Below are 9,872 nucleotides of genomic sequence, written 5' to 3'. Positions count from 1 at the left end.
GTTGTTTATATGTACCATATTGTCTTTGACTCTGCTAATGAGCATCTTTGCTGATTCTTTTATGAACTGTTTATAGCCTTCTTATATGACCTACAAGAAAATATATGTTCTCTCAGAGCAACTTTCTACTCTTTCACCAGCATCCTTCCATTTCCACCTTCAATACTCATTTCACCAGTCCTAACAAGAACACCTTATAACTTCAAATATACTTTCTCTTACTACCACAGCACAGAGTAACCTGAAAATACCTTAGGGACTTCTTAGTGTAGTCAGTGAACATTATCTGTGCAGTCTTCACCAACCTCACTTGAATCTGCTTTCTTTGGGGAGTTTCCATGCAAACCTTCTTCTTGGATAAAATGACTACCACTTTTTTTATTTTATTAATTTATTCATATTACATCTCAACAGTTATCCTCTCCCTTGTATCCTCCCATTCCTCCCTCCCTCGCATTTTCCCCCTACTCCCCTCCCCTATGACTGTGACTGAAGAGGACTTCCTCCCCCTGTATATGCTCATAAGGTATCAAGTCTCTTCTTGGTAGCCTGCTGTCCTTCCTCTGAGTGCCACCAGGCCTCCCCCTCCAGGGGACGTGGTCAAATATGAGGCACCAGAGTTCATGTGAAAGTCAGTCCCCACTCGCCACTCAACTGTGGAGAATGTCCTGTCCATTGGCTAGATCTGGGTAGGGGTTTAAAGTTTACCTCCTGTATTGTCCTTGGCTGGTGCCATAGTTTGAGCAGGTCCCCTGGGCCCAGATATGCCCATCATAATCTTCTTCTTGTAGGTTTCTAGGACCCTCTGGATCCTTCTATTTCCCCATTCTCCCATGCTTCTCTCATCTAGAGACCCAATAGGATGAATGACGACCACTTTAAAAGACAGTTTACAAACAAGAATTATTTACCTTGATAGGATTCATGGGTATATTAGATACCATACTAGTACAACAATAAAATGCCAGAGAAAATCAACTTTAAAAAGAGAAATGGTTTTTATGGCTCACAGTTCTGGAGGTTCTAGTTCAAGATCAAGTTCACTGTTACATTGATTATCTGGTGAGGGGCCTAGATAACAATGGTAGGGCATATGTCAGAGGAGACTACTTATACCATTAGCCAGGAGGCAGAGACACAGGATAGAAGAGTTCCCTTCTGGATCACAACTCCAATAGGCTTTATCTCTTCAAAGTTCCACCACCTCCCAATAGTTATCACCAGAGGGATCCTGTCTTTAACAAGCAGACCTTTCAATGGCATTCACCTTCTGAACTAAAGCAATAGATGAAAAAGTGTTAACTGTTTATAATACTCTAGATACAATATGAAAAATTCTTACATGCTGTAGTGCTTAATTTTTACAACAGAGTCATGAAGTATAAATAATATTTTCATTTCACACAGTAAAATTCTGTGGAAGTGCATAAACACACAGAAAAGTCCAGCAAGTGGCAAAACAACAACTTGAACCTTCGCCAGTATATAGTAACACATCCAGTTTCCCATCCAGGTTAAGGTATATAAATCTGCAAACATTTTACCCCAGCATTCACTAGGTGGTTTTGAGTTTTAGCCTTGACCACCAAATTGCCTCTGTGCTTTATAAAGTCAATAGAATGTTAGGGAAGATGTGGGATGGAACAGGCTGAGGCCGGGTTTATAATCACCAAGCAAGAACTGGCTTGTGGTCTAGGAGGCCTGAGTAATGGACCAGGATTCGCTGGGTTTCCTTTTTCTATGACAGGTGAATAACCACAATCACATCTGCAATTTTCAGAATCAAGTGTTCTTCACAGGTTTTAGACAGAAAGGGTCAAATTAGTTCCATATAATGGAATCAATCAGTTCCATCTGATGTCTAGGAGGTGAATAAATCCCAAGGAGCCTCTCATAATGGACACCAATTTTTTGCATTCTGAAAAGGTACTTATCACTTCCAGACTAGATGGAGAATTTTGAACACTAATACAAAGCTCTTTAGCAACTTCAGAAAATGTAGTATGAAAACAGAAAGGCACTGAGACACAACTCAGACACTGTACTAAACAACTGTGGGTTTCTGAGGTTAAAAGTTACATTTTGTGTGCCAACAAGAATGAATAGTCCAATGCCAAAAGATGCTGTACTGAGGCTGGTGGATTTAAATATATAATATATACCTATCATCCAATTGGTAATATGCACATTTGTTTCACAGAGAATAGAGATAAGATGTTCTTCTAAAAGATGTTTAAGTTCAAAGTAATGTGGTCTTCTCTCAAGTGGGGGAATAAATATTTTGGACATGTACATATGAGACAGAGTGCTATATAAGCTATTTCAGAATCCAATCATCATAGTACATGTGACTTCTAATTTCATTAAAACAAAAATATGTTGTACCTTTCCCATCCTCTCATTTTCCCAATACCAACAACTACACTTCTCTTTTCAAATTTGTCTCATAGGAACTCTGTTTATAGTAAGTGCTGGTATGCCAGGTATTTTTAATGTAAGAAAAGCTACCATTTTATTAAAAATATATACTTCAAGCAGACTTTAATATAGTCGAGAGCTTAATATGCCAAATGATGTTATGCAAATCATCAGTAGCATACGTCTTTTTCCTCACAAGGAAGTGTTCATATACGGAAAGTTTGAGTGAGGTTGGTCCATTCCTTGTTAGATGAAGTCTGCGGTGAGATGTATATGACCAGAAGGTTGAAAAGGCATGTGCGTATGTGTGAGTGCATGCACATACATATACATGAATACATACACACACATACATATACCAAATAAATAGATGATGATGACGAAAATAGATAGATAAGTAGATAGATAGATAGATAGACAAACAGACAGACATTGAACTTGTTTTTATTGGCCAACTCTTCTTGGGCATGGGGCCTACCCTGTAGTATGATTGATATAACCAGTGACAGTGAGCATCAATTGAAGATAGTTGGTTCCATGGCATTTACCCCTTTCAGTGCTGGGACCCCATCAAGCTTAAATCTTTGCAGCTCTTGTGCATGCTGACCCAGTCTCTTTGAATTCATATGTGTGTCAGTCCTTTTGTGTTTGGAAGACACTGTTTCCTGTGGTTCATCCATCACTTTAGTTCTTACTGGATTTCTGTCTTCTCTTCTATATACAACCCTAAGCCTCGAGGGGAAAGGTTTGATGAAGACATACTAACTATTTAAGACTGAGTATCCCAACATCTCTTACTGTCTTCTCATTGCCCAGTTGTGGGTCTCTGTGTTAATTGCCATCTACTGAAAAAAGAAGTTTCTTTGATGTGGACTGAATGAGATGCTTCTCTATGGGTGTTAGTAGTGTGTCATTAAGAGCCATTTTATTGTTATGCTCCTTTAGCAAAATAATAGTAGTAGGTTTTGCTCTAGGCCCATGACCTATCTAGTCTCATGTTTTTAGGCCACTTTGGCATTGGCTGGTATACGTTCTATTTCATGGAGTCAGCCTTAGATCCACTTAAAAATTGGTGAGTTGTTGCCAGAACATTTGTACCACTAATGCAGTGGTATATCTTGCATGGAAGGATACTGATGTAGATCTCAGTTTGTACCTAGGTGGCATTGATGATTACCTTTCTCCTCTAGTACCAGGCAGAGAAGCCGATGTTCTAATCTCTCATTAATAGGATCCTACTGTAAAAGCAAGGGACTTTCTTCATTTTCTTTGAGAGGAAATTGTTTCCAATTCTTTTCTCTTTTAAACATTAGGTAAAACTATAAGTTTTAGCACTCTATAAATAATAGCTGTTTTCATTATTACTACTATTATTATCATTAGTAGCATCATTGTGGTTATTAAAGGAGAGAGTAAATATCACAGTACATCCAGCAACAGTATTTGTCTCACAGACACTTTCATAATAGCAAAAGAGAAAGTATACAAAAAAGCAGGAGATTAAAGACCAATTCTCAACATACTGATTGAGCAGCTATGGGATTCTGACCTTCTGAAAACAGCATCCTCTGGCACTATTCCACAGTGACAGTACAGACTCAGAAATGTTCCACCATTACTTGAAAATCACCATGTTAGAAGTTTAAGTTGATAGGCATGTTCATATCAGCTTCTCTTTTATTTTCTACAGTACACATTAGCAGGTCTCTACCCAATTTCTCTTTCTTTAATGGGGCACTTCACCTTCTTTCATGACATTCTTGTTTTGCTACTTGACACGCAAAGGCTTTTTACTGAAAGCAGAGTACAATTTACAACACAGAACATTTCTAAATTATAGGTTGTGTGAAACCCCGGTCACAGTTTTGGAAAGACAAATTTTTGAACCAAGGAGAAATAGCAGCAAATAATAGTAGTTGGTGACACAGATGCCAAACAAACTGGAGGTGGCATTAGAATCTCCATTTTAATTTTCTTTTCTTGAATAAATGATCATTTCCAACTCTCTGTAACTTGGTAGGCAGCCTCCCTGCTGTGAATCTGGCTAGCATTCTTCAGAGCACACCTCTATATACTGAAATGAAGATAGATCTGCCTTTCTGCAGAATAGTATGCTATTATCCTGGAGGCATGTTTCATAAATGAAGGGCAGAATATTTTAACAAAGACCTTGTCAAATATTCTGTTTATCCACATGGTGTCCCATGATTGTCAGCAAATGCCAAAGAAGCATTGCACTTAGTCAAGAAGCAAAAGCACTTGGTCACACAACTAGCGTTTTCTTCCCTCCCTTCCACAGCTGGTTGCATGCTAAAGAAAGAAAACGCTTTTATGGGGAGGGTACTCCCACGGAAGTCAGGCTTTAAAGAACTTAATCAAAGATCACTCTGCAGCTTAGACTTGTACAAATGGTTCCTATGAATCTGGACACTCTTGCTAAAGTCTCCCGCAACCCCATTATGACCTGGGTTGCTGCTGGCTTCTAGAAGCCCATTTTCTTTCATCCTCCTCCTATATTTTCCCTTTGTTGTTTCTCAAACACATGCACATCATCCCAATCTTAAGGCTTTTTTTTGTGTGTGTGTGAGGGGGAAAAACATCCAACTTATTTTCAGAAAGACAGCAGCAGCAGGTGAAAGTACAGCATTGTTCACACATTTGTTCACAAGGTAGGAGAAAGCCACAGCTGGTGTGGTTCCTGTAACAGTATCCACTTCACAGCAGAAACAGGTGAACAGGTGAACCAGTGAACACCTCATCACTGGGGTCACTTACAATCCTAGAAGGAAAGGCACACTTGGCAAAACAACAACAACAAAATTTTGGATGCTAAAATCAGGTACAAGAACAAAGAGCGGGTTGCCAAGAAGAGACTTGATACCCTATGAGCATATACAGGGGGAGGTAATCCCCCTCAGTCACAGTCATAGGGGAGGGGAATAATGGAAAAATGGGAGGGAGGGAGGGAAGAATGGGAGGATACAAGGGATGGGATAACCACTGAGATGTAACAAGAATAAATTAATAAAAAAAAGAACAAAGAGGGGAAACTTTAGTGGACAGTGAATCTCCATCTTTGTTTGGCAATGGCATTCCATAAGGCAGGAAGAATTTTCTACCCAGGGACTGGAGAAGTGAGCCTCTCCTTCATCATTGAACCATCAAGACACTGTTACAACAGCTTTCCAAATTGTTATGCGTACAAAAAGGCAATTAAAAACAAAGAGAGAAGCAACCATAAAGACATCTTGAACATCCAACCCCTCTCCCCTTTCTCACCAGTACATTAACTCTTAGGTTTAAGGCCTGGAACACTTGGTGGTCACAAAATAGACTCTTTTTTTTTTTTTTTTTTTTTTTTTTTTTTTGCTACAAAATTAAAAATAATTGAGGTAGATAAATTAAATCCCTCACATCCAAAACTGGCCGGTCTCAACTCTATAACCTTCATAATGGCGGAGGGTGGGTGGGTAGATGTGAAAATCTTCAGGACTTGAGATAAGGAAATTGACATAACAACAGAAAGATAAAGTGTGGAGCTGTGAGGAGCCCCTCCTGATCCTGCTAGGAGTTTCTCCCTAACAAGCAGCATGCAGTTCTTCAATGAAGCAGGCACTGAAAAAGCACTTCAAATCACCTGAGGTGCTCACCCACTCCAGGCTCTGGGAAGAAGGTGGATTATGGGAGATGTATGGAAGGGGATGGCACTCTCAGGGCTCTGAACTGTTTAAATAAGCAGCAGGATGAGTTGAGGGATCCCTAGGGGCCAGGGTCAGTTTGTGGAAGGCGTCCTACCCAAAGGGTGTAAGGTTGACAGAAGTGGGCTAATCGACATCCTTGGTTTTCTTTTCTTCTCTCATAATGTACATTCAAAAAAGCAAAAGATGAATGCACAGTGGGGAGGCATAGGAACCCAGTCTCTACACAGATGTCCCATCACCTGTTAACATTATCAGGAGAGAGAGAGAGAGAGAGATGAAGGAGGAGGAGGAGGAGGAGACAGGTTAAGAAAACTAAAAGATAAAGCAGATTCTAGAATCTCACTCCGGCTGATTTCCTCTTCCACCTTAGTTGACTGCAAACTTCTTTTCTTCCAGAAAGTGAGGAAGCTGGTGCCTTGCCACCCTGTCGGCAACAGCAGGCTTCTTGACACTCCCACTCATGCAGGTCTGACAGCCATCTAGCTTGGAAGGTATGGCATTGCTCACTACAGCACTGGCCCCCAGCGACACAAGCATGGTGGGGATGCCTGCACTCTTAATCACAGAGATCTCTTTGGTCTTCATGGATAGTCACCCATCGAGGATGTTGGTGGACTAGTTCCACGTGGCAGGGTCCACACTCACTGAGCGGGACAGCAGGTCCTTGGGAAACATCTCAGAGACTCTCTTTCCCTCTGCATCCAGCACAGCCATGGTGTCCTCTGTGGCTAATGTAGTGTTCCTTCAGGTTGCCTTTAGCGGTGAAGGCCCACCTGCATATATTGTACACAAAAGGCTTTTCTCCTGTGTGTGTCCGTTCATGGATCTGAAAGGCACTGGCAGATGAGAAGTTCTTTCCACTCTGTGGGCAGCAGTGTTGCTTGGTCTGTTGGCATGACTACAATGCCAGCAAAAGTGTCATGCCTGAGGATATGCTGGAAGGTTCCACAAAGGCACCAGGAACTTCAACTTTGACATAGATGGGCTGGTCTCAGATAAGTGTTGATGGAAGGCTAGGACAATCTTTGGTGTCAATGCTGCAGCTCTCGACACCTTCAGCCTTGGTACCTTCTGGAGACCAGGATTTGATGCTTCTTCTTTGGCTATTGGCAGGGGACACTGCCTAGAAGCACATAGTTTCCGTGATATATGGGCTTTGGCTCTGACACTTCTGATCACCCACGAGCAAGGATGAATCATTAGCCAGGCAGTTGTCACTCTCCACTGAGGCGTTTTCTTGGCTGCTCTGCTACTGCAGGCCCAAAGGGGGAAAAGAGCCCTTTTCCCCCTGAGCATCCAGGGGTGCTATCACAGAAAAGCCCAGAGTGGGCAACGCCAGGTGGGTACTAGGATCTGGTGGCACCTTTGAGGTGCCACTGGGAGCCTTCTGAGAACAGACCTCCTCTTCTGATCCCTTTCATGGCATCTTCCTGAGAGACAGTGCTGGCACCGCCACTCTCACTGATGACCATGGGCTCACGACCTATAAAGTCACAGGGACTCTGTCAGGGGCATGTTGGGGATCTGGCCACTGATGTGCATTTTAATATGCTGCTATAACATAACAGCGTTGGTGAACTTCTTCTGGCAAATGGGGCACACGTGCTGCGTCTTTATGGCTGTGTTGGTTCTGTGAACTCCAAGGTTGTCCTTTTGTGGGGAAGGCCTGGCCACAGATACACTGGAATGACCTCTCGCCTGTGTGGGTTTGCTAACACATCTTGAGGGAACTCTGACAGCTGAGGACTCAGTGACAAATGGGATCAGTAGTGGCCTTATCAATGCTTTCTGTGAGCTACTGCAACCCCTGGGGGACTGTGCGCTATCCCCATGCTAAGTAGTAAAAGTCTCTACCCCCCTCACTTTCTGGAGAAGGCCCTGGCTGCATTTGGTTGGGCAGGGAACTAGTCACTCACAAGATCCTTAGAGTTAGGCCCTGAAGCAAGCTTTTGAGGTAACTCTATGGAAGAGATTCCCGTGACAGAGACAGGCTCAGTTTCTGCAGAGACTCGATTCATCTACAGGGATGGGAACAGAGTGCGCATGGGGGAGGAGGGGGGAGGGGGTGTGGAATAATGCCTGCTGCCACTTTGTCCTGGTTTGCCTTCACCTGAATGTGTCGATGGAAATGTGCCTTGAGCTTGCCCTTGATAGTGAAGCAGGAGTGGAGCTGCATCTGCAGGGAGCTAGTTAACCATGAAAACCTTGCTACAGTACTTACACTTGTGTTTGCTGAGGATGGCCTTTTCCTTGGTCATGACATGCAACGCAGTAGAGGCAGAGGTGTTTGGGCGCTTCCCTTTTCCTTTCTTGGATGGGCCGAGCATCCCAGTGGAGAAGGGATTCTGCAGGAGCACAGAGCCTAGGCTCTGAGGTAGCAGGGCACTTGGGAGGTGAGGCACAAAGTTCAGGCAAACCAGAGTCCCAGCAAGGTGAAGGGTATAAACCCTGAGAACATGGAGCCTGCTGTGGAGGGGACACTGGCATGAGGTAGCTTGGCTTGTTTAAAGACATCTAGAGATAGCTGGCTTTCTGGGAGCAGAGCCATAGTGCTGGACACCTGCTGGGATACTGACACCCAGCTTGAGACATGTGGTTGCTTAAGGCCTTCAGAGTGTCTGCACCCCACCACTCCAGAGTGGAGGGCATGAGCGGCCCACAAGTTCATCTGGACTCAGATTTGTTCCCTGAGCTGGATCTGCTGCAGCTGCTGCTGCTGCCGACACAGGATCTGCTCCAGGACCCACGGGATGCTATGGGTAGCCGATCTGGGCGCTGCCGGGACATCCACGCTCCGTTGGTTCACTGCCACCATGGTGCTATGGAACACCTGCAGAGTCACACTGGTGTTGGCCACTTTGCCGTTGAGTAAATTGGTTATGTTCTGGGGTGTGGGTGGCAGAGCAGCCTCTATCTTTAAGTACAAGATGGAGTCTGTACCCAGCTTTTCCATCGTGTCCCCTGAGCTACCACTTTTCTACTGGTCACGGTCTGGCTGGATGGCTCAGGAAGGCTCTGGGGAAGTCCTCTGGAGGTGCTGGCTCCTCGCTGTCATTCATGACAACAGGAGGATTCTTAGTGCAATTTTTCTTGTGTTCCACAAACTCAGAGAGACTCAAGAACTAGGCACAACACTTCCTTTAGATGGTAGATGTGAGTCTCCTCCAACTGGGGTTGCTTCCCCAGGGCTGTGTCCTCTGCCACTTCATCGCCATTCTCTGGGGTGTTTCACTGGAGTACCCAGTTCCTTTGCCGCCAGATCCTCTGCAAGGTCAGGGCTCAGCTGCTGCAGCTGCTCACCCTGGCCTTCCTCCTCGGAGTTGATGTGCTGGGGTTTCGCCTGCTTGTGCCTCTACATGAAGCATGCATCCGGGTGCCAGGAAGAGCCCTGGTGCCTTGACCCCTCTTCTTAAGGCGTTTTAAAAAACTACCTGAGCAGTCTAAGGCCAAAGCATCACATGACTAGGCACTTATCATTCAAGGCAACTCTAGTTCACCACCTAAACATCATCTTTCCTGACATGAAATCAAGTTGCCTTGCCAGACTACAATACCATTCCCATATTTTTGTATCTTCCCAGCACTTACTGCTTTATGCTTTTTTACTTGTTTTCCTTTCTTTAGCACAGTGGTCCTCAACCTGTGGGTCTCAACCCTTTTGGGGGTGGCATATCAGATAGTTACATTAAGGTTCATAAGAGTAACAAAATTATAGTTATGAAGTAAATTACAGTTATGAAGTAGTAACGAAAA

The 9,872-nt window shown here is 43.7% G+C and overlaps 1 pseudogene; it reads right to left on the bottom strand.

Annotated features, from left to right (window-relative positions):
• Positions 1–6,485: 6,485 nt before the first annotated feature.
• LOC127185750 (sal-like protein 4) lies at positions 6,486–9,477 on the bottom strand (annotated as a pseudogene).
• Positions 9,478–9,872: the final 395 nt, after the last annotated feature.

This window comes from Acomys russatus, chromosome X, assembly GCF_903995435.1.
Source record: "Acomys russatus chromosome X, mAcoRus1.1, whole genome shotgun sequence".
Taxonomy (NCBI): domain Eukaryota; kingdom Metazoa; phylum Chordata; class Mammalia; order Rodentia; family Muridae; genus Acomys; species Acomys russatus.
Note: the sequence above shows the minus strand (reverse complement) of the source record. Positions and strands in the feature narration are given on the sequence as shown.